General features: G+C 43.9%; 1 protein-coding gene and 1 long non-coding RNA gene across 7 annotated transcripts in view; one reads left to right on the forward strand and one right to left on the reverse strand.

The window, feature by feature from the left end:
• Positions 1-23,033, reverse strand: part of UBE3A (ubiquitin protein ligase E3A) — a 109,002-nt gene extending 85,969 nt beyond the window's left edge. For 5 of the 6 annotated variants that reach the window (XM_038388304.2, XM_043492001.1, XM_038388278.2 and 2 more), the window contains exon 1: positions 22,718-23,033. The gene's annotated coding sequence lies outside the window, so the exon portion shown is untranslated. The other variant, XM_038388287.2, reaches the window with a different exon arrangement.
• On the forward strand, positions 22,202-24,258 carry LOC119850419. Its single transcript, XR_006274111.1, has 2 exons — positions 22,202-22,321; positions 23,971-24,258. It is a non-coding gene; the product is annotated as an uncharacterized LOC119850419 (long non-coding RNA).
• The last annotated feature ends 1,927 nt before the right edge of the window (positions 24,259-26,185 follow it).

Consider the following 26,185-nt stretch of genomic DNA (forward strand, 5'->3'; position numbering starts at 1 on the left):
ATCTAAAAAGAAAAAACAAAGCACGAGAAGTGGGGACAAAGACAATTTGCCTAAGGTCGCACAGACAGTGGCAGAGCCTGGAACAGAACCCAGGTGTCCTGACTCGCTGTCCCTGACCCATTGTCTTCCAACATGCACCAACACCAACAGTAGATGGAATCGGTCTCAGCAGCTGAACAGGCCACTGTAGAAGATCTTTGAGAAGTACACCTCTACCCTCGATATAATGCGGTCCATGGGAGCCAAAAAAATCTTATCGCGTTATATCGAAATTGCTTTGGCCCCCCTGCTCCTTGTCCCCTGACCACCCCCTTCAGAGACCCCACCCCCTACCCAAACCCCCTGCTCCCTGTCCCCTCAATGCCCCGCTCCCAGCCACACCCCCGCCCCAACAGGCACTCACTGGCAGCGGAGGGAAGCGGAGCAACGTGCTCCCAGCCCACTCCACTCCACCAGCTCCCAGCCCCGGCGCTCCGCTTCCTGCCACCAGTGAGTGGGGGGAGGTTGGGGAAAGGACCCCGCACTCACCGGGGGCGGGAAGCGGAGTGCCGCTGGGAGTTGATAGAGTGGAGCAGGCTGGGGCCAAGCTGCTCTGCTTCCTGCCACTGTTGGTGGGGGAAGGAGGGAAATCCCTTCCCCCAAGGCCCCTCCCCCAAGCGACACAGTTGGAGCCAGGATCAGGGAAGCAGAACGGGCTGCTCCCGGCCCCCCGCTAATCACCCAGGCCACTCTGGGCCTGCGGGGCCCCCCAAAATGCCCCCCCATAGCTCCTACCTCCCAGACCGGGGGGGGGGAGGAGAAAGAGGAGAAGTGCCCTGCTTTACCGTGTAGTATGCCAACCTGTGTCATATCGGGTCATGTTATATCGCGGTAGAGGTGTAGCTATATGATCAGAAAACAACTGAGCTTCAGAGTTCAGTTATTGTCCAATAAGAAGCAGAATAATCCTGTCAAAGTGGTTCATGACATCCACACGACCGCCATCTTAAGCCACTCTATCTGTAAAAAAGAAAAGGAGTACTTATGGCACCTTAGAGACTAACAAATTTATTTGAGCATAAGCTTTCGTGAGCTAAAGCTCACTTCAGCTATAGCTCACGAAAGCTTATGCTCAAATTTGTTAGTCTCTAAGGTGCCAAAAGTACTCCTTTTCCTTTTTGCGAATACAGACTAACATGGCTGCTACTCTGACACACTATCTGTGTTTTACTAACTGGCACTGTTAGAATGGAACAGGTAACCAAACCTATTTTAAAAAATATCCAAGGGGAAGATGGGGAGGGGTGGTGGTGAGGTAAGCTAAGCCCTGGATTCAGCAGACACAAATCCCTGGCAAGTGACAGGGGTCTAGACTTATGTAACCTTGACCCATGTCATGTGACTGAAACAAAAACCCAAAGATTAGTTTTTTTTACCAGCACTCCTTATTACAGTAAAGATGTGTGTCACAGAAACAAAGTGATGTTGTACAGGTTATCATAATGGACATTACCAAAAAAATTGCTGTTTGGAACTGGTCCAAATAACTGAGAAGAAAACAGAGAGACTAGGTGGGTGAAGTAATATCTTTTATTGGAGCAACTTCTGTTGGAGACAAAGACAAGCCTTTGAGCTTACACGGAGCTCTTCTTCAGGTCTGGGAAGCGTACTCAGGCCTGGTCTACACTACAAAGTTAGGTCGATGCAAGGCACCTCACGTTGACCTAGTTGTGTACGTCTACACTGTGTGGCTTGGCGAACACATCTAGTAGCTGTCCATAGTTGAGTGCAATTGGCTACTTGATCATGCTGGCTACATGCTACAGACCCATTCCTGTCTGGAATATACAGGAGATATTTTTCAGAGTAACAGCCGTGTTAGTCTGTATCCGCAAAAAGAAAAGGAGTACCTGTGGCATCTTAGAGACTAACAAATTTATTAGAGCATAAGCTTTCATGACCTACAGCTCACGAAAGCTTATGCTCTAATAAATTTGTTAGTCTCTAACGTGCCACAAATACTCCTTTTCTTTTTACAGGAAATACTGGATCTTCCGGGCCTGTGTGGAGAAGAGGCTGTATGGGCACAGCTCCGGCCCAACCACATAAATGTCGACATCTATGAACAGATTGCTCAGGGGATACAGTAGAAGGGATGCAACGTCAAGGAGCTGCGGCAGGCATACCAGAGGCCAACAACAGATCTGGTGTCAAGTCTCAGACATGTCGCTTTTACAAAGAGCTGCATGCCATACTCTGCTGACACACCCCACCCCCTCCAGCACTGTGGATACCTCTGATGAACCAGAGTCACAGGCCTCTGCTTTGAAAAGTGAGTAGAAACAGTATGGGGGACAGGTAACTGGGGGATCCAGCTGGGCAGTGAACCAGGACCTGCTTTTGACTCCTCTGCAGTCCAACCAGTTGAGCACAGGTGAGCCCAATGCAGGGGAAGGAACCTTGGGTAATTATGTAGATAAATTTTCTATTACAGGGATGCCCTTCCCCCCCTCAAAAAAAGTAGCAGGACACATTAATTTCCTTAGGCTAGAAGAGGTAGCGGCACAACCAAAAGAGTTGTATCTGCTTTTCATTCCCCTCTAGTTAGGTAGGGGTGCCGTGTAGAGCCATTTGTTTACGTACACAGGGATGTGTCTGGAATCCTCCTGAAAGATCTCGATGAAAGTTTCCTTGAGGTACTCTGAAATCCTCTGCTGAAGGTTTCTAGGGAGGGCTGCCTTATTTCTTTCTCCGCAGTAGGACACTTTCCCACACCACTCAGCAATAACTTTAGCAGGCACCAATTCAGTACCCAGGCTAGCAGCATACAGGCCCAGGTGGCTTCGGGATGCTAGCAGCAGCTGTGTTCTCTCTGCCTTTGCGACATTGGGAAAGGTATCAGCTAAAACCACCACTGCCCACGGGAAACAGTGCCAATATTCAGTGCTATTGACCTACACTACTAGAATCATGCAACCAAGCAATTCCCTCCTCACTTCCCCAACCCCTGGCAGGCCATACTCCCCATGGCTGGTGTTGTGCATAAACATTCCCAAGCAAAAGTGAGAATATAGTGCTTAAAACTTTGGAGGAGCAAGAGGAGCGAGTTCAACATCTTAAGTTTCATTTTCTGTAGTGAACGCGCTGACAATGGTATTTCTGAGTGTTTTCTCTTCAGCTGCTGCCATTGCAGCCTTCAGGGTCTCCTCCTCCACACCCGCAGAATGTCTAAGCCAGATAAGGAAGGAAAAAAAAAAAAGGACTCAGGATGACGTGTTCCACGCAATCCTGCAAGCCAATGCTGCACTGGACCATGAGCACAAGGCCTGGAGGATGAACACTGTGGACAACTTGCAGAAGGAAAGAGTGGAAAGGAGAAAGATCAAGGAGTCCAAGCAGGAAAAGGAAATGCACCAGGACATAAAGGAGCTTCTTAGGCAGCAAACTGATCCTGCAGACTTGTGAACCAGCAGTCTCAACAATCTTGGGCTTGCCCCCCTCTGCAGTCCATTGAGAACTCAGTACTGGGAAGTCCCTACACCCCGCACCACCTCAACATTCCACCTGGTATGGGGGTTGCTGAACTACTGCTTGCACTCTACCACATGGGACATTAAAGACAATCACCACTTCATATGCACTGACGTGTGAAAGCCACAGCTGGAATGTGTGTAGCTGGAATAGACATGAACATTCTTTCCCCTTCATGAGTTCTGTTCTCTTAACTTTTTTTTTTTTAACCGAATAAAATTCTATTATTTGGAACATAATTCATCTTTGTTATTTCACAATGTATGCAACCAAATACTTAGCAGTTCTGAAAGCAACCAATTAGCTGTTACTGCCTAATGTTAGGGGACTGGAGAGCTCCCATACAGGCTGCACTCTTAAACCAGAGCCCTGCTGCAGGACTAGGATCCTGCAGGTCCCGCTGCCCTAATAGCAGGAGCAGGAAAAACAGTCTTTGTTTCAGGCAGGATTGGGTTGCCAAAACAAAAACACACTGTGGTAATTTGCAGGAAAACAGTAAATCATTCAGTAAATAGAATGTCAGTAATATAAGCCAGGCTTTTCTTAATAAAGCTTTTAATACTTAAATCTAAGCGAGGAATAGGAAGATTTTATGTCTATCATAACATGGTTTATGTCTTTTTTACATGGTTTAAGCAGTATTTGTTTTATTCTTTTAGTGGTAAAAACTGTGTCTGATTTCAGTTTATATATATTTATTAACTGATTTTTTAAATAGCATGGGGGGAATCTGTCTCCTGAGGGATTTGTGGTATCTAAGGTTTTTGTGGGTGGGAGCAGGATAAAAGTGCAAGAAACAATGCGAGAACAGGTGGGAGTGGAAACTGCAGGGTGGGGTGGGACTAAAAAAAAAAAAAAAAATAATAGTCCCAGACAAGGCTCTACCTTAGATGCGCCTGTATCTCCAGAGTGAGGCACCTTTACCCTTCTTGTTTTAATGTTTATCTTTTAGCATGCATTTCACATTTTCTGGCAGTAGGGGGAGCCATGGTTGGACATGTCTGGACATACGGTGTATGTGCACATAACAATCACAAGGTGCACGCATAACGTAGCATACACGTTTAGAGTTCTCTTTGTGGCATTCGGTGGAGGGACTCTAAACAGAGAGAAAGACTCATCTGCCCACAACTGGTACTCCTCACTGGACCACCCAGCAGGGAGTGAGATTGTTTACTTACTTGTTGTATTGTAGCCTAGGATCACATTTCAATTCTACTGTAGTTGTCAATAAATGGTTAAAATCCACTTGATATCTCTCGATTTTGACAGAATTACTCTGTGGTCGGGGGTGAGAGGAAGGGCAGTTTGTCATAACTGATGTCCCATGTGAGGGCCAGTAGATCTTGCCAGATCTGAAAATTATAGCACTTGGGGTCAGGGACTGCAACCTAGCTTCCCCAACCTGGATTGCAATCTTAGTCTGTTGAAGACAGATTGTAGTGGGCTAAAAAGTCTCTACAGAAGAGAGGATGGGGGAGGAAGAGGTACTCAGTTACATCTCCTCCAACAGAGATCCTTACTGGTCCCAGGATGCCTTTATGGCAGACTCTAAATGATCCTCTTTGGGATTCGCTCAAAGAGCAATGGTGAAAGTTGATGGCAACTAAGCCTAAAAGTGTCATTAGGAAAAACACCCTCATTCAAAGATGCTGGAAGGCGAGCACCGAATTCCATGAAAGGCTGAGTCAGGTCCAGAAAGCCTGGAAGGATTTATAAGTCCAATGGGCGAGACACCAGCATGCTCTTCAGCATTAGAGCAATCTGCAGGCTACTCAAGCCTCCATTTTGAGCTCCTCAGTGACAATGGGAACAGTCATTAATGAAAATGTGACACTGTCCAAGAAATGCCAACAACTTGGGCAAAAAGTAGGGGAATTAGAGAAAGAATTAAAGATATTTCATCTGTCCTTTGAGTTTTAATGCAGGAGAACCAGGGATGGAAACAGGCAGCCTCCCATGGTCACTGCAATCAAACCATTGCTAAATTACAAATGCAGTTGCAAGTAGGGGTAAGATGGCTTCCATTATAGGTTCCCATGCAACAGAGTCCTCACCCTCCTTCTCCTCAGAGGAATGACAATGAGGGAGATTTATATCCCTCATAGTATGATTATGAGTGTGATTTATGGCATGATGATCCAGATCAGAGAGACTGTCACCCTAATTCAGTCACGCTTCAGAGGGGTAGCCATGTTTGCCGCTTTTGCAGATCCAGACTAAGAGTCTTGTGGCACCTTACAGACATATTGGAGCATGAGCTTTCATGGGTGAATACCCACTTTGTCAGAAAGCTCATGCTCCAATACGTCTTTTAGTCTATAAGGTGCCACAAGACTCTTTGCTTAATTCAGTGATTCTCAACCTAGCCAATCAGTACACAGCTGTGGCCCATGTGACATCCATGGGGCCATACAGGTAGCATTGGATGCGGCCCACATTGGTAAATCGGTTGAGAATCATTTCCCTAATCCAATGGTCCCTGTCACTAGAAGCCATCATGTCAGGTGGAGACCCACTGAGGGGGGCAATCAAAATGGTGACCGCGAAGAAGTGGTAAATGAGATTACTTCACTTTTTCTGAACAAATCTGAGGCATTGTTCCATCCATGGGACCTGTAACAAGAGCTGGCTTCCAAACTGGGAAAGAGAAGCTAAAGTAAATGAATGGACAAATCAAGATATTTGTTTAGTGGTTGCTATTTCACTGACACCCAATCTCAAATCAGATATTCCCACCAAGATTATAGATAAGCATCTATATGAGAAACCACAATTAAGAGAAGCTAAATATAATCTAGTGCCACACTCTTAGGGGAAAATAATTTGTAGAATACAAAACAAAGGGAGAATGAGAGCCCTCAGACCTTTGGGGAGGTTATGATTTAATCTTCCCAGATGCCAACTGTGATAATCTGGTCTACAAACGTTAATAGTAGGATTCCATCCTGGTTTTAGGAATAGAATTGCCTTAGTGGTCAATGCAAACAATACCCAGGGCAAAATCCTCAATTCTGCCAAGCATGCATATGGAGCATGGCAGGATAGCTTAGCTAGGCAGGATTTAAAGATAAAAGGAAAAACAAGATCTGTTCAGACCATTCAAGGGAGAAAGGAAGGAGAGGAAAAGGGCCTCAGAGATAAACAGGGATAAAGGAAAAGATCAAAAGAGGCCTTCTTATTTTGAGTTAAGGGACCATTAAAAAAAATTATATAAAATTATATATATATATAGCGACAAAGCTCTGTCCTTGCCTCCGTGAGTCCCACGTTTCCTGGAGGATTTCGCTAGCCTCAGAGGCTCATTGTGTCCCTCCACGTAACCCTTCTTTCTCTAGAGACAAGGGTCAAAGTCTACTGAGCCATTTTCATCATAAGCCAGCAAGGGAGGTGAGGAGAAGTTATCCTTTCTTGCACAGTCTCTGTTGTCTCCCAGTCTCAGTGATTAATCAGGAGGCAAGGGGGGGGGGAAGAGGAGGAGCCCGGGCCCATCCTCTACTCCGGGCTCCAGCCCAGGGACCCTAGTAGTATCAGCAATGGTAGCTGACCTTTTAGAAACATGACATGTACAATTCCCTGGGCTACTTCCCCCACAGGAGCCCTCACTTCCTCAAGCTCCACTTCACCCTTACCTCAGGGCCTCCTTCCTTGTGCCTCATATGGTGTGTACTACTCAGCCTCTCCAACAGCACAACTTCTTCCCACAGCTCCTGACATGCACATCCACCTGACTAACTGGGAGGCTTTTAACTAGTTTCAGCCAGCCCCTGATTGGCTTCAGGTGTCCCAATCAACCTAGCCTTCTCCCTGCCTTCTGGAAAGTTCTTAATTGGCCCCAGGTGTCTTAATTGACCTGGAGCAACTGCCATTTCACTTATCCTGGTACCAGGGATTTGTTTAGCTTGGAGCTAATATATCTATCTCCCACTACTCTTCCATAGCCATCTGGTCTTGCCCCGTCACTATTATATATATATGAAGATGTCAAAGAAAGAATTCCATACTGGAAGTTAATGATGACACTTTGTAAACATGAGTACATAGCATCTGGAAAGACTTTTTCTAAATCTGTACCTGCAAACACACAGTTAGAACCTTAGGAGGTGTCCCAGGACTGAAGCCTAGTGCTCCCTGTCCACAATAGGACAACATGCCCCACCAACCCATGGAGGTTCCCTTATCCTGGGATTACTGTGGGTGCCCCAATGTTAAAATCATGATAGGCAATACAAATCTTAGTGGATACCAGGGTGTCAAACGGTAGAACCAAGTGCACATGGGGTCCTTAAAATCAAGGAGATATGAATTGGACAGCTACACTGGACAACCCCCTTTATACCTTTTAAAGGTAAAGTTCTAATAATAATAATAATATCTGGGGTGCAGACCGACAAAATTTGGCAAACAAAATTTGGAAGATGATATTGGGATTTTTTGGAGTGACATCCATGATTATAAAACACACATTTCGTGAATTAGAAAGGGAATAGTAACTAATCCTGATTTAAGGGAAGGAATGGAAGGCACTTACTACATGAGAGCCATCAATGAATCCATCCCAGTGCCTCAAGCAGAACCCTCCCATGCGATCAATTAATAAGACAATTCCATAAATTGTGGGCTACCCATAAACAAGACTGTGCAAAGCTCAGTGGAGAAGTGCAAATTGTGGGAAGTGATCCTCCACCAAAAAACAGCATAAATACCCACAGGAGGCAGGTGAGGCAGTTACTCAAATTATTAAGTCCTTAGTGGACGAAAGGATACTAGTTCACACAACTAACAACAATAATTCTCCTCTTTGGCTAGTCCATAAACTGGATGGTTCCTAGAGGTTAATCACGGATTATCGAGCACTGAATCAACAGACTCCTGCAGTTGCCCCAGTGGTGGCATCCTATCAGGACCTATTAGAATGAGTAACTGACGGAAAGAAGTGGTTTTCTATTTTTGATTTAATTAATTAATGGCTTCTAGTCTGTCCTTGTGGCCCCAGAAAGCCAACATAAGTTTGTTTTCATGCACAAAGGTCAACAGTTTACACAAACCCTACTTCTTCATGGATTTAATAACTCTCACATTATTTCATGCAGCCATAACCAAGTTTCTGTCTCCTCTTTTAGAAACTGATCAGGTATTGGTACATGATGATAATATATTAGTTGCCTCAGAAACTGAGGAAACACACAGAGAAGGCCTAACTTGGTTGTTTAAACTACTGACTGAGACAGGGTTAAAATTAAATGGGAAGAAGTTTCAGATAGGCAGGAATAAAGTATCCTTCCTGGGAACTGAAATTGGCCCTGATAGCTGACAGCCCCTTCAGGAACAAGTCCAAGGTATCTTAGACCTCCCAGTACTCTGAACATGAGTTGCGATCCTTTCTGAGATTTGCAGGATTCAATAGGGAATTTATTCCAGCATTTGCTGAAATTGCTAAACCACTGTATAGACTTCTCAAGAAGGGAGAAATTTGGGAATGGAAGTCTAAAACACAATCAAGCAGTCCATGGCTTAACATCAAAAAGTGCCCAGATAGCTGCACCAGTACATCCTAACTTACAAAAACCTTTTATTTAGAAGTAGGAGCTTCATCGACAGCTCTTTCTGCTGTGTAAATGCAGCTTCAGTTAAGCAAGGATAAACCTATCACCTACGCTTTCCTGCTTCCTAGCTGAGTGGAGGAAAAATTTTCTGCAAGCAAAAAACAAGTTCTAGCAGTGTATTGGGCCATTCAACATTTTGAATCTCTTACAGAGTTAAACACATAGTCCTTAGGACTCTTCACACCCTTCTAAAATATCTTTTCTCTGGGCAAATTAAAGATGGACAGGTATCAAATTCTCAGCTGGCTCGCTGGACTTTAGCTTTAATGGATTGAGATTTGCAGGTAAAGACTCTGCCTGGACAATCTAAAACTGCTTTAGGTTTATAGGTAGGTGGGAATCCCCATGAGTACCCACTTCTTCAACTGAGCACTTGAAAGAAATATCTTTCTGAGGCTCCAAATGGGATGAGAGAGCTTTTTGAACTAAAATCTATTCAGGTGTGGCTTACAGATGGTTCATCATACCACATTGATGGAAGAGCCTACACTGGTTTTGCACTTATAGATCCTGTCAATTAGATAGTGATTGCAAGCAAACATAATATACATTTGGCTCAGTAAGCTGAATTGGGTGAAGTGAGTTTTGGAAAATGTTTCCTTAGAAAAAGATCTGTACTTGTGTTCTGATTCTCAATGGGTGTGCATGGCTCTAGTTGACTGGCTTTCAGAATGGGAGGAAAATGCTATGTTTAGTTCAGATGGTAAACCTGTACTGCTCACTGATTTATATCTGTATACAGTTATCCTTTTTAAAAGGAGAAGAAATGAAACTAATTGGCAAAGTAAAAGCTCATCAAAAGCATGTTCCATTCTGCTGTGGGTCCTATAAGGCTGATTTTGATGCTAAACAGGGAGCATTAAATGTACCCTGCTGGCAATCTCCACAACAAAATGTTGTAGCAAGAACTCAAACACCAGAGTCAGAAAATACAGTCTTGCTGAAATGCAGAACAAACAATCTCTCTAAGAAATCTCTCTTTAAAAAAAAGATAATGAGGGAGTAGTTCCTCTTTGAATACTACCTGAAGAGGGTGGTCTACTCATAGCAGCGCCACAAAGCCAGCGGATGAGAGTAGTGCCTAACCACTTACAAAATGACACCATGTATCTTGCATGTGATCAAGGGGGGCATCAGAGCATTGCTCATTCAACTGAATGTGTATTGCAAACAGCTTGGTGGTCCTTGGTACAATCTGATATTGACCAATATGTCAGAAATTGCTTGCAGTGTGATACTGTCAACGCAGATCAGGGAAGAAGCAAGATTCCCTTAATAAACCAGAGGATATATGGTCCATGCGTTAAGGTGCAAGTTGATTATACTGGGCCATTATCTACCACACCTAGAGGAAATAAATACCTCTTGGTAAGTGGATACTTTCACAAAATGGATTGATGTTTCATAGTTATCTGCCAATTAGTGTTTCAGTCACAACATATATGTCACATAGCCACAGTATATCACCCGTAGCAAAAAGAAAAACAAAACAAAACACTCCATCATTCAGAAAACACAAAAGTTTGTGATAAGAACCAGCAGATTACAAAAAGGTAATTGATGAAAAAATTTCCCTGTTTGTTTATGCAACAAACTCTCCTTTCCGTATGATTAAGAACCCACACTTCATTAACATGGTTCAGTCATTAAGACCAGGATACAGTCCACCCAACAGAGCAAATGTCACAGGCAAATTGCTGGATAAAGTGTATGAAAGAATTTGAGCAGTGTGCAAAAGGTCTAGAGGGTAAAATTGTTAACCTGAGTCCTGATGGGTAGAGCAATGTTCACAACGATCCTGTTGTATGTGCTTGTGTGACCACAGAAGAAGGGAATGTCTTCCGTACAGAAACAACTAATGCATCAGGAAACGCGCACCACAGCAGAATACTTACAAGAAGTAGCAGTAAAAGCTATAACAAACTATGAAAAAAATTCAAATGTTTAGTATGCAGCTTGGTCACAAACAATGCTGCAAATGTATCCAAGATGAGAAAAAATTATTTAGAAGAGAATCCCAACCTAACAACATATGGTTGCAGTGCTCATTTGATGCACCTCCTAGCCAAAGACTTCAGTGTTCCAGAAATAAAGGCTAATGTTGTTGAAATGGCAAAATACTTCAGTAACAACCACTCTGCAGCAACTGCTCTGAAAAAAGTGGGAGGAACCAAACTAACTCTCCCACAAGACATACAATGGAACTCAACAGTGGACTGTTTTGAGCACTATCTCAAGAACTGGCCTAATCTGATGAGAGTTTGTGAACAAAATCGTGAAAAAAGAGATGGCACTGTCACAGCCAAAGTTCTCAACATTGGGCTTAAGAGAAATGTTGAATACATGCTGAGCTAAGGGTATTCAAGAAATATATGTTTGCTGATGGTGTTTTAAAGAAAGTCATACCAGTGAACTGGTGGAAGTCACTTAAGAACTTGGATTCAGAGACTGTTGAAGTGATAATCTCACTATTAACAGCAGTAGCTTCTTCTGCCGGTGTAGAAAGAATATCTTCTCCCTTTGGGCTAATTCATTCCAAATTGAGAAATTGTTTGGGACCTGAAAAAGCAGGAAAGTTTGTTTTTCTTTTCCAGATTGTGAACAAACAGGAAAATGAAAGTGAGGATAACTGAGTTAGCTGCAGAACTATTTTAGTTAAAAAGAATGAACAAAAACAAACTTGATTTTAAAAAACCTGAATGTAACTAAATTCAAAAATTCATATGCTTATTTTGTTAAAATATTATGTTTGCTGTTGAAGAAAAAAAAAATCCAGAATACATAACGTTGTTGTTTTAGTTAAATAAAACAATTTATATGTCTGACTGGTGATGTTCTCCTCCTAATACAGCATGGAAAGAAAATCCTCCAAATATTAATGATTAACCTGTTGAATTGGAGATATTTATGAAGTCACTGATAGGTGAACTATCTGCTTCAATTACCTTTGGTAAATGAAATAACCAAAAATCATTCATTTTCTGATATAGCTGTAAAACTAATCTGAAAAGTTTCCAAAATAAATCACTTTAAAAATGTATTGTGTGTACCTTCTAAAAATGAAACCTACATCTAACTCTGAGTTGTGAAGAATATGTATGAAGGTTATAACAACCAACAAGAATGCACTTTTATGTAGAAATCCATGATTAAATCGAGTCTTCCTGACTAGCGATTTAAATCATGATTTAAAGCAATCTGATTTAAATCAAATCCACCCTGCACGTAACCATTACAAGGCACATGCATAACTCAGGATATATAGGAGGGTGTTCAGAGCTTCTCTGTGTGGTGGAGTAGTGATGAGACTCTAAACGGGGGGGAGGGAGGGGTAGATGCATTTGCCTGCAGCTGGTATGTCTCGCTGGACCACCCAGCAGGGAGTGAGATTGTTTACTTACTTCTATTGTAGTTTTCAATAAATGGTTAAAATCCACCCGGTTTCTCTTGAATCGACTGAATTGCTCCAGCGGAAAGACAGTTCATAACAGTGACACACAACTTGCAGGATCATGCAAAAACAAAAAATAGTTGCACTGAACATTATATTCCTACATGTACAGCAGTCACCACACAATCCTTACTAGACTACAAAAAGAGCAGGATCAGGTGGAGCATACCACAACACCACACACTACTCTGGCTGACTATCTTTCAAAGCCTCCCTGAGCTGTATAGGTCCACGTTGAGCTTTTCTAGTAGCCCTTGTACCTGGATGTTAAAATTCAGCAGACAGCCACTCCACCTCCACCTCGGTGGAAAAATCTTTCCCCCTTTGTTTCACATATATTATGCAGGACACAGAAGGCAGCTCTAATCAGTGGGAAATTTTTCTCACTGGAGGTCCAATCTTGTGAGTAAACAAAGTCAGTGATCCTTCAGACGACCAAAAGCACATTCAACTGTCATTCTGCATCTGCTGAGCTGGTAGCTGAATGGTTCCTTGGTGATGTCAAGGTGGCTGGTGTTTGACTTTGTGACCTAGGGGAAGGCCGGCCCTCCCAGGATCTCTACTGGCATTTCAACATTCCCACCCAGTGGTAATCCACTGGTCAAGAAAGAAAGTCCCTGCTTGTAGTTTCTGAACAGTCCTATATTCTTAAAGATGTATGGGTCATATTTCTTCTCTAACAAGCCATCATTGATGTTGGTGAAGCATCCCCAGTGATCCATGAATGATTGCATAACCATAGAAAAATAGCCCTTTTTGTTGATGTACTCAGCAGAGAGGTGACCTGGTGGCAAAATAGGGATGCGTGTGCCATCTATCGCTCCACTGCAGTTCAGGAACACCATTGCTGCTAATCCATCTACTAGGCCCTGCGCATTACCCAGAGTCACAGTCTTGCATAGCTAGAGGCGATTAATGGCCCTGAACATTTGCATCAAAACTGCCCCTGCGGTCCATTTCCCGACTCCAAACTGATTCCCGACTGACCAGTAGCAAACTGGTGTTGCAAGTTTCCACACTGCGATCACCACTCACTTCTCCACCCTTAGTGTAGCTCTCATTTTGGTGTCTCTGTGCTAGTGGTTGGGATGAGCTCAGCACAGATCAAGAAATGTGGCCTTGTGTGTCCAAAAGTTATGCAGCCACTGCTCATCATCCCAAACTTGTATTTGATTCCATCCCACCAGAGTTTGTTTCTCAGGCCCAGAAGCAGTGCGCCACTGCCTAGAACTGCTCTGTGAACGCCACCAACAACCCAGAATTGGTTCTCGCTATGCCCCACAGCCAGCCATCCTCCAAGGAAGGCCGTTCCCCATTCATTTGGTTCTTCTTGTGGCTCTGCAAATGCTCCAGGATTGTGCTCCCTGTGCTTGTAACACTCATGACAATAGTGCAGAGCTGTGCAGGCTCCATGCTTCTCTCAGCGATGGTGGACAGCAAGGAGGACTGCGTGGGTTAGTGGGATTTTGAAAAAAAGGTGTAAGAACAGTGGGTTAACAATGTATGTAAACGTGTAGCAATATTTTTAAAATGACTTGGATGAAAGCTGCAATATGTTTGCTGAAAAGTCTAAAGCCACATCTACGCTACAGTGTCCGTTGTGACATAGCTACAGCGCTGTAGCTATGCTGGCATAACCTTGTAGTGTAGATGCAGCCTATGGAAGGGTTTCTTCCATTATGATAGGAATGCCATCTCCCCAAATGATGGTAGCTAAGTTGACAGAACCCATCAACCTAGCTGCATCTACATTGGGGGTTAGGTTGGCACAGCTATGGCACTTGGAATGTGGATTTTTTACATCCTTGAGTACTGTGGCTATACCAACCTAAATTTTAAGTGCAGACCAGGCCTTACAATCCACGTAGTTATAACGACAGCGAATGCACACATCAAGACTATAAAGCCTCTTTCACCCACCAAGGAAAATTCAAGTTTTCTGTTCAGATGAGTTTCAGAAGTTTCTCTTAAAACACATTTTCTGCCGCCCTCTGACCCCACCCTGCGCCCAAGTAAAAAAAGAGCAGGATGCTTCAAAGAAGTGGTTGGCTCACCCCTCTTGCCTCTGCCACTGAAGTGAGGATTTAAAGACATCACCAATATAGTTCCACAGCTGAGCATTTGCAGCTCTTCCTCTGAAATTCTCCACTATTCTGCAAAGAGGGTGGGAAAGATGGAAGGAGGTAGTAGAAAAAACAAGCAGGTGACACCATCCCTACTTCTCTCAAACCATGGGATCTGTAAAATTGATAAGGGGAAGCAGGCTCAACTTATTAAAAAAAGGTTGATGGTTAAAAAGAAGATATTTATATTGAATCAACCGGCCCTTTTCTCCAGTTGATATGAAATGCTTTCTATAGATAGTTTTGAAGCTCCCCTAAGACTTTCTCCCAAGAGAAGCAGATCACTACTTCCTTTAAGTCTATCCCTGGAAAAAATTTTCTTCATTCTCATAAAAAGAAAAAGGAGTACTTGTGGCACCTTAGAGACTAACAAATTTATTTTGAGCATAAGCTTTCGTGAGCTACAGCTCACTTCATCGGCGGATGAAGTAAACCCACCTAGTTTTACTTTGTGTAATGACTCATCCATTCCCAGTCTCTATTCAAGCCTAAGTTAACTGTATCCAGTTTGCAAATTAATTCCAATTCAGCAGTCTCTCGTTGGAGTCTGTTTCTGAAGCTTTTTTGTTGAAGGATAGCCACCCTCAGGTCTGTAATCGAGTGACCAGAGAGATTGAAGTGTTCTCCAACTGGTTTTTGAGTGTTATAATTCTTGACGTCTGATTTGTGTCCATTCATTCTTTTACGTAGAGACTGTCCAGTTTGACCAGTGTACATGGCAGAGGGGCATTGCTGGCACATGATGGCATATATCACATTGGTAGATGCGCAGGTGAACGATAATGTGGCTGATGTGATTAGGCCCTATGATGGTGTCCCCTGAATAGATATGTGGACAGAGTTGGCAACGGGCTTTGTTGCAAGGATAGGTTCCTGGGTTAGTGGTTCTGTTGTGTGGTTGCTGGTGAGGATTTGCTTCAGGTTGGGGGGCTGTCTGTAAGCAAGGACTGGCCTGTCTCCCAAGATCTGTGAGAGTGATGGGTCGTCCTTCAGGATAGGTTGTAGATCCTTGATGATGCGTTGGAGAGGTTTTAGTTGGGGGCTGAAGGTGATGGCTAGTGGCGTTCTGTTATTTTCTTTGTTGGGCCTGTCCTGTAGTAGGTGACTTCTGGGTACTCTTCTGGCTCTGTCAATCTGTTCCTTCACTTCAGCAGGTGGGTATTGTAGTTGTAAGAATGCATGACAGATCTTTTAGGTGTTTGTCTCTGTCTGAGGGGTTGGAGCAAATGCGGTTATATCGTAGAAAGACAGGATACTGGGCTAGATGGACCCCTCTGACCCAGTATGGCAATTCTTATGGTCTTATGTACTAATTCTCAACCAGGGTTCATTTCTCACATTTGCTTCCTTCAATCGTGCTTCCATGCCATTGAGTGTCTCAGGAATCTAAAAGCTTCCTCTATTTCAAATCTATCCTTCCCATGTCTATTACTGTCATCTTCCAAAAAAGTTAAGTTATTTCTACTTCATTTAGTGCCTTACCTACACAACACCAGATACCTGTTTACTACCTTTGATTCCCTGCTCAAGCTTTTGTGAATGCAAGATTCCTGTTTCCCCAGGATTTCACCGATTTATTTATTTTATTTTAAGAGAATTCCTGTTAAGGTTAGAGTGAGTGGCCCTTTTTTAATGCTTCCCTCTCCTTTCTTGTTGCAGAATCAGGAGGTAGGATCTGGGAAACATCTCATTCATAACAGCACAGGGAGGTAACTCTTGTTGCACAAGAAGAGACATAAAACATTAAGGGTATTTCTATGCTACAATGAAACACTCGCAGCTGGCCCATAGCCCTGTGAGCCCCAGCAGCTGCCCAGGCTGCGGTGCTATTAAATTGCAGTGAAAATGTTTGGGATTGGGCTGGAGTCTCAGAACCCAGCTTCCAGCTCGATCTTCAATGGCTACAATGCAATTTTACAGCCTTGCAACCTGAGACCTGTGAGTGCGGATTAGCTGACAGAGGCCAGCCATGGGTGTTTTACTGCAGTGTAGACATACAGTAAAGCATTGGCAGTTCTCTCCAAATCCACCTCAGGAGATCTAGCTACTACGTGCACAAGCATCCCTGGAGAAAAGCGTGGACCAGTTTCATAGCTATGCGGAAAATCAAACACCTAAACTTTCTCACATTCAGCTCCCTACAAAAATGGTTCACTGCCTCCTTTGTTATAAAGAATCCATTCATGCGAAAGTAACCAGTTTTAATATCACCATATTTTCTTCTGTACTCTCCTGTTCCAAGTGTGTGTATGGAAGATCCAAAATCCCTGCTCCATGAAAGGCTGGGAGAGAAAAAGAGGATCAATGGAACCCCTTTCCATTCACCTTTGAACCCAGAGGGCCTGTAGGGAGGTGGTGGAAAGAAAATCAAAAGAGGCAGGATGAGATTTTCAGAATTGTTGAGCATCAGCAAGTCCAATTAACATAAATGGGAAATGCAGGTGCCCAGCACCTCTGAAAATCAGGCCCTTAGTGCATAAGCAGTCAGTTTCATTACATATAGGCCAAAAGCAGAAAGCATAACCAAAGACTACCACACACCAAAGCAGCACAAGTACATGTTTTCCATGGGCCGTATGTGGAAATATGTTGCCTGTATGAATCATGAATCATCTACTAGGAGGGAACTACAAATGGACCTACTCCTGCCAGCTGGTGATGATAGGAAAGACTTATTCCTTAATGAGAATTTACGTTAACTCATTATGAACCTCACTTATTTATTACAGATCCAATCCCATTAGTACTCAGCATCCTCAATTTTCACTGATAATGTTTTTGAGAGATGGGAGGGAGAGAAGAAAAGTGAAGCTATAGTTTGTGTATGCTTTTACATAAATAGTTTACATTTATATACTTTACACTGTCTTTAATAGCAGGATGTCAAAATAATGTACATAAATTAATCATATCTCAGAATACCCTAATAAGTTAGATAAATATTACATCTATTTTACAAATAAGTAAACAGATGAGAAAATATATTTGCAATGCAGAAGAGATGTGGTTCCTCATCAACTAGACTTCTTGACTTTTATGCATTCAAAACATTTCAGCAGTGCAGAAGTTTAAAACAGAACTGAGGTTGATAAAAAAGCACTGAAGGTGTCATGTCCAAAGGATTACTGAAGCTGCTAAACAAGCATACAGCATTAAAATATCCCACCTACAGTGTCATGGTGCATTGTACATCAACATTTAAATGGTTCAAATAAAAGCAATGACTTTAAACTGTACAGAACTGCATATCAAGTATCTCAACTATCCAGAATATTGGTTAAATGGGGCATCCAGGTTATTAATAAGTATAAATTAAGCTATTAAATTCTTTATAGATCCCACAAAGCCTGTTGTGATACATCATGAAATGTATCACTGTGGGACATAACAGGCAAGAAAACTTTGCTAATGCAGAGAAGTGATCAATACCTCTCCTTTATTATAACAAAAAATGAAGCTGGAAAAATTGAGCCATATGCAAGATGCACAACTTTTCAGGGTTCTCTGAACTGAAAATGCAATGGGAGTGTACTGGTTTAGTTGACATGGTGGTTAAAAACTCCAACAGCTTGTCTACACTAGTAACACTACCAGGGAGTAGTTATGGTGGGAAAATTTAGAAGATAACCCAGTGCTGATAAATCTGTTAAGGTCTTGCAATAGCATTATGATCATGCTTTCTAACTTTAAAAAAGTGAGCATTGTTTTTTTTTTAAAGTAACGGTTCTACTGAATAGCTTCTGAAATCAACCAAAGTGCTACTACTTTTTTTTTTTTTTTTTTTAAACTTTGCATGCTAAAAGTGTAGTTTTAATTAACTTAAGAAACATCTATCTTGGCGAACAAGTTTGTAATAAGTTTCAGCGCAACATAATATAAAACAGACAGCTCTTAAGCCTTCTGAAAATAGACATTATAATAGGACAAGTTAGGTAATGTGACAATTTGTATTTGACAAACCTTAAATATTATTTTTAAAAAGCCAATTTAATACTACCTACCAATGCTTTTCTTTCATTAGTTAACTAAAATCCACAAAAACTGCCAATCACAAGGAACATCATTGACATTTGCTTCTTAGCAACAGCAGCAATAAGCAGAATGAGTTTTAAACATAAACTTGTGTGAATTTTTAAAAGAAAGAGGTACGAAGCTGGAATTTTCACAGGAGCTGGATTTATCCTATGGAGCTCACTCCCACAAAAGGTAATAATGACCATGGACTTCACCATTTTCAGAGCTAAATACAAAACTAATTCCTTCAACCTAACTTTCCTTCTAACTTCTTTTTTCAAAGACAGAGGAGCACAAACCCACTCACACTAAAATCAAAACCAAAAATAAATTCTAAGCAAATCAAACTATTTCTCTTAAAGCCTAGGAATGAAGATGCATGTTTTTACTTAAATATTGGTAAAAGCCAAAAAAGCAAACAATGTTGGGAATCACTGGGAAAGGGACAGATAGATAAGACAGAAAATATCATATTGCCTCAATATAAATGCATGGTATTCTTGAATACTGCGGGCAGATCTGGTCTTGGAATTGGAAAAGGTACAGAAAAGGGCAACAAAGTAATTAGTGGTACGGAACAGCTTCCATATGAGGAGAGATTAATAAGACTGGGAGTTTTCAGCTTGGAAAAGAGATGACTAAGGGGCGATACAATAGAGGTCTATAAAAACAAGACCGGTGTGGAGAAAGTAAATAAGGAAGTGTTATTTATTCCTTCTCATAACACAAGAACTAGGGGTCGCCAAATGAAAGTAATAGGCAGAGGTTTAAAACAAACAAAAGGAAGTATTTCTTCACATAACGCACGGTCAACCTGTGGAACTCTTTGCCAGAGGTTGTTGTGAAGGCTAACGGCTTGGCTACACTTACGAGTTACAGCACAATAAAGGAGCCCCAGGAGCACTAGCTCACTACCCGTCCACACTGGCAAGGCACACAGAGCGCTCTGACTCCGCGGCTACAGCGCTGCTGGTACTCCACCTCGGCGAGTGGAATAATGTTTGCTTCGCCCTCGCTGGAGCACCATGGTGCCAGTGTGAACGAGGTGTTGCTTTAGTGCGCTCTGATCAGCCTCTGGAAACATCCCATAATCCCCTTAAGTCAAGTGGCCACTCGTCATTGTTGGGAATCGGCTGTAGGAATGCGGAAATGCCCTTTGAAAGCTCCGTTTCTGACAACCGGCTGCTTATCTGCTCCGAGACAAAGCAAACCATTAGTGTGGAATGCTGTGGGGGGTGGGGTGGGGAGGGGATGAAGGGGTTCTGCTGCTGTCTGAACTTACAAGACAGCATGCTGACACGCTCTCAGCCCCCCAAAAACCCACTCTCACCCCCAACATATACATATCACATTCCCTCTAACACTCCACCCTCCCCATTTGAAAAGCACATTGCAACCACTTGCATGCTGGGATAGCTGCCCATAATGCAATGCTCCCAATGCTGCTGCAAGGACTGCAAATGTGGCCACGCCAGTGCGCTTGAAGCGGTCAGTGTGGACGGACTGCAGCACTTCCCCAACTGCACTCTGTGAAGGCTGGTTTAACTCAAAGCTCTCTACATCTGCAAGTGTAGCCATGCCCTAAGACTAAAAGAGGATTCAAAAAAGAACTAGGTAAGTTCACGAGGGTAGGTCCATCAGTGGCTATTGCCCAGAATGGGCAGGGATGCAAAACCATGCTCTGAAGTGTCCCTAGCCTATGTTTGCCAGAAACTGGGAACAGGCGACACAGAATGGATCACTTGATTATCTATTCTGTTGATTCCCTCTGAAGCACCCGGCATTAGACACTGGCAGAAGACAGGCTACTGGGCTAGATGGACCATTGGTGTGACCCAGTACAGCCATTCTTATTTATTTTTAAATTCTTGGGACGTACTCATATTGTAGTGATGGAAAACACAAGAGTAGACAGAACAAGGATCTTCTTTTAAATTCCAGTGTGATAAATCGTGCCATATATTACCTAATACTGTGATAACTAGTTATTCTAAGACTGGTTTATGTTGCAACAGTTGACACAAAGACTGGTTTATGTTGTAACAGTTGACACAAATTACAGTTCTGAGATGCGCAGCTAAAAGTGACCAAAACTAGGAATAATCAAAATCTGAATATACAGACAAGTCAATATGATGGATATTATGCGAGAAAGTTATTCAAATTAATTTTAATACACATTTTAGAGATTTAATTTACAAGATGAATATGGTTACAGTTCACACACACTAATAAACACTATGCATCGGAATGCATCCGATGAAGTGAGCTGTAGCTCACGAAAGCTTATGCTCAAATAAATTTGTTAGTCTCTAAGGTGCCAAAAGTACTCCTTTTCTTTTTTTAATAAACACTAACTTTCATAGTATTATAAACTGATAGAAACTGTATCTTTAAATCTGTTTCCCAGCTTTTTTGCGTTTTCAGTGCATATGGTGTATTAAATTATATGTTCTGATAGCACACAAAATGTGCTAGCCACTTTTCATTAAAATAAAATAAAAACCAAGGTCTCTGCCCTAAAACTGACTTTTTGCCACAGATACAGTAGGTTTGATGTCCTGCCCCAAATAAGACTTGGAATCCGGCAAACTGATCCTTGCTGGCCCTTGCATCTGTAAAGAGTCCCACAGAAGTCCATAGACACAGGGCCTTCTTGCAAGTCTCAGATCACAAGAATGGTGCCTAGAACACATTTCCCGCCCAAAGATGCTTAGAACCCAGCGGCAGTGTGGCTATTACACAGAAAGTGAAGGAAAGCTTTCCTTGACTGTAACAACCCTAACAAGATAGTGTTTATAGTATCCATATTCTTACAACTAATCAATTTAATAAAAACATTTCCACAGCTCCAGCATTTCCCTCAGCCACTGGTACAACTTCAGAACATACTACTTATGTTATAACTTGAAACGTGATCAGAGAGTGTCCAAGGAGCACAATCCAGCCAATATATTTGCTTTTTGATGCTAAACACTGGCACAAAAAGCAGTAAAATCCTGCAATCAACATTAACTAAATAAAGTGAACTGAAGAGCAGCTTGTTTACAGCTCAGGAAGTCCAACTCTTCAACCAGGATGACATATTACACAAGCAAGTCAGCTTGCCCCCTTCGATAGACTACCACATTTATATGGCCCCCATCACAGTAGCATGTCAACACCTCCTAATCTTTAATATTTGTAACTCTCAGCACAGTATGAGATAAGCAAGTACTATTACCTGCATTTTAAAGAACTGAGGCAGAGTCTATAAAGTCTTTTGGAACCCACAGGAGCAAGCCTTTTGGCCTGGGTTCACAGACCCAGGTTAGTGCAGCTCCTGCTAGTGCTCTGAAAGTCACTGTGTAGACAGTGCTTTGAAGTTGTGGCTCAGGGCGGAGGCCAGGGTTTCAGAACCCCAGCTCCGGCCCACACCACAACTTCAAAGCCCTGTCTACACAACTATTTTTAAAGCACCAGAGTGAGCCCTGCTAGCCCAAGTGCATTGCCCTGGACTCGGAAGCTGGCTCCTATGGGTACTAAAACGCCGTGTAGACCTACCTAGAGAGGCTAAGTGACGTGTCCAAGGTCACACAGGAAGCTGGTGACAGAGCAGGGACTGGACGTCTCCCCAGGTAATGCCCAAAGCACTGGTCATGCTTCCTCTCCACCCCCTACTCTCAAAGCCGCAGCCCCACGTTAAGGAGACCTCCCACACCGTGTGCACCAGAGACAGGAGGCCGCTCACACCACGTACCTTGCCCGTGGGCACCTCCCCGCAAAGAACGGAGGCCCCACCAGCACCTCCCCGCTGTCTCGGAGATCACCCCCATCTCCTGGCACCTGGGCAGCCGCCCGGCGCTCTCCATCCCCGCCCCCCGCCCCGACAGCGGAGGCCTCCCCGCTCACCCCAGCGGCGAAAGCGAAACTGTCCCAATAGGGACACGCGGGCGGGGCGCGGCGCGCCGGGGCCCGGCGGCGCCTGTTCCGCCGGGCCAGGCTGAGCCTCCCCCTAACCCCCGCGTACGGACCTGTGCGCTGCGGCCTGCTCCCCGGCGCGGCCCTGACGCTATCGCTGCGGCTGCCGCCCGGGCTCATGCGGGGCCCGCGCTGCTCTCGGGGCGGGGGAGGAGGCGGCGCCGCTGGCCTCTGGCGGGCCGGTCTGCGGCGAGGGGACGGGGCTGCGGCCTCGGCGGGGTCCGGAGGGCGGCGGGCGGGCGGTCGGGCGGGGAGGTGGGCAGGGCCCGCTTTGCGCCTCTCTCACCCCGAACCCAGCGCCACCATCTTGGGAGAAACAGGAATATCGGCGCGGCGCAGCCTCGGAGGACTCGCGGGCATAGCAGGGTATCCCGGCATGCACCGCGCTCGAGATCGGGGCGCGCTACTTTCCGCCCGGAACCATAGAGGTCCCACCTTTCCCGTTGGGCGGGGCGCGGAGGCAGCCGAGGGTCCCGCCGCGGATGCGGTCGGCACGCGGCGGTTGGGCGGCCGGGCGCGCGCGCGCTGGCGGCCATGTTGGGGTCGGACCGTTCCCTAGCGGCCCGTGGCGCCACCGTCACCGTGGGGGCAGGGGGGAGTTGCGCAGCAGAGGACGGGGAGTCTGCCAAGCCCAAGGGTTCAGTCTCGAGCCAGGCCCCGCACGCAGTCGAGAGAGGGGTGTAAAATCCGTGGGCTTGTGTCAGCACTTCGGGGGTGGGGTCTCCCGCACACACACGCTGCGCGAAGGGGCAGTAACAGGGTTGCAAGATCGAGGCCTCCAAAGTTAGGGGAGGCCAGGCTGAGGGCTGCCCCACGCTGAACGTAAATTACCTGGCCCCCAGTGCGGCTGCCTGAGGATTCAGCCCTCAAGGCGATTATCACAAGACACACCCAAGTTTTTCTTTGCTGTGTAGACATAACCTAAGCCTCTGAGTGCCAGAAGCTGGGACTGGACAACAGGAGATGGACACAGTTGCCAACTTTCAGGTGGTAAATAAGCACCCTGATTTTCACAATAAGCCAGAAATCAAGCTAATCCCATTTCAAAACAAGGCCAAACAAGTCAATCCCTAAGAACCCCAACACTCGATGTGACTTGATCCCCCGGGCATGCAGTCTGGGACTGTGGTGGGCCTGCTATGCACCCCTGACTCTCTCCCCCCCCTTACCTCTGCTTACCTGGAGCCAATCAAAAAAAAGAAGCAACAAGCTACAAACCAAACAAGCAAGAAGCTAAAAACTAGCCAACAAGCAACTCACAAGACAATTAAGCCAAAACCAAGTCCAATTTCTGCATTTTTTTCAGGGGTTTGCCATGTCTGCAGATGGATCATTTGATAATGGCCCTGTTCTGTTCTTTGCTCTGAAGCATCTGGCACTGGCCAGTGCTGGAAGACAGGATTAGTCTGAGCTACCATGGTTGTTCTTATGTATTAAAACTTATAAGTACTATTTTAAACATTAAATTGAAGCTTCTGATAATTGCATTGCATACTTGGGGGCAGTAGAAATGTATACTTGAGAGAAAAATACATGATATGCTAAGGGAAATGCTGTGTCCCCTAAAATGTCCCTTAAAATAAAGCATTGTCTCATTTTTTGTGTGATTTTCCCTTATTTCCATCTAACAACGGTGATCACCTTATACCAGACATAATCTGAATGTATTAAGTTTAGGGATAAAGATTCCATTTTTTGGCTCCTTGCTGTTTGTATTTGTTCATAGCTATAGAGCTATGAGTTTTGCCGTTGACTTTAGTGAAAGCAATACTGGGATCTTAGGCCCAGATCCACAAAGGGACTTGAGCATTGCAGTGCTGAGTGACACAACTCCTAACTTTTAGGCCCTTAGAAAATCATTGAAACAACACTGCAACTCATAAAACCTGAGTTAAGTGCCTAGACTTTTATACAACGCACGGGGAACCAGGTACCTAAGAATGTGATCTCCAAAAGCCAGCACACTAGGCATGGAACCACCTAAACAAGCCAGTGGGAGATACTGACAAAAGGGTGTGTTTTAGGCCTGCCCTTCTCATGGAATTACATGCCTAAATCCAGGCTATAGGTAGGCACCTAACTCTGCTAGTGATCTATAGCCAGGAAACTCTCTCCTGGAGTGAGGTAGCTTAGACACCTAAAACATTTCTTGTGAGGCGTTAGGTACCTGTTTCACACCACACAAATCAGCTGGAGGAAGTGTACTGCCCACTTTATAACTTTTAGCTCACTGATTAGTACAGTTATGTGGAATGTGGGAGCTCCAGGTTCAATTTACCCCTCTGCTTGATGGATAGAAAGGATTTGAACAGGGGTCTCGCACCTCTCACAAGCATGTACTAACCACTAAGTTACAGGATATTCTTTTGTGGGGCTTTCTCAATGTCTTCCGTTGAAGCTGTTCCACTTTGGATAATGCTAAAATAGTCTTTAGAGTAGGGGGACTGGATCCTTGGTCTTCCATCTGAGAGGGAGCAAGAGTGGGCCAAGCAAGAATCCATAACATAAGGAAATGTGCAGCTAACTTTTCAAAGCTAGTTAGAATCTGAGATGAAGCCCATGTTCCCATTTTTGCAGAAGGTCCATATATGATTTCACGTGCAATGAAGCATTTATATTTTGCCCCAAAGTTCAGATTTTTCCAATCCCAGGTTAATTCCATTTGAAACAGTTAATATCCTATCAATTTTCCACTGTAATTAACTTTGTTTTTCCAGTGAGGCTTCTGTAGCTTTGCTCTGACTCCCACATTTAATCAGATCAGATACCCCTTTGATTGTGCTGCTCATATGAAGCTCTTATATGGGAACCAATTTTGGATTTTACCTTTAAGATGGTATGGTATACCAAATAGAAAGATTAAGCTCCACCAACTTGCTACAGTTTTTGTTGTACAAACCATGGGATACAGCCTAGGAACACACAAGGCAGATACGTGCATCTGCTAGAAAATGTACTGACTCTATGATTGAACTACATGTTTGCTTCAGTCACATAAGCCTCCAATTAGCTTAAGTTCTTGCTGCAAAGGGAAAAACTTATAAAACAGCAGCAAAAAGTGATGTCAGGAGAAAGTGTCACAACCCTTACCCTAGTAGCTGAGCTAATTGTATCTTTGTTCCTGTGATGTTATTGACATAATCTGGGACTGTATAGATCATTGTTGCAACCAAGGTCCTGCAGTGGCAGCAAATTTGTATAAAGGGGGTCAAATAAGGTGTCTAAGACAAGTTTATGGTTTGCTGGTTATGATTATGCTCTCTATATGTAAAAAGAAAAGGAGTACTTGTGGCACCTTAGAGACTAACAAATTTATTAGAGCATAAGCTTTCATGAGCTACAGCTCACTTCATCGGATGCATTTGGTGGAAAAAACAGAGAACATGAAACAATGGGTTTATCATACACACTGTAAGGAGAGTGATCACTTAAGATAAGCCATCACCAGCAGCAGGGGGGGGAAAGGAGGAAAACCTTTCATGGTGACAAGCAAGGTAGGCTAATTCCAGCAGTTAACAAGA

The sequence above is a fragment of the Dermochelys coriacea genome, chromosome 1 (assembly GCF_009764565.3).
Source record: "Dermochelys coriacea isolate rDerCor1 chromosome 1, rDerCor1.pri.v4, whole genome shotgun sequence".
NCBI classification, from domain to species: Eukaryota; Metazoa; Chordata; order Testudines; family Dermochelyidae; genus Dermochelys; species Dermochelys coriacea.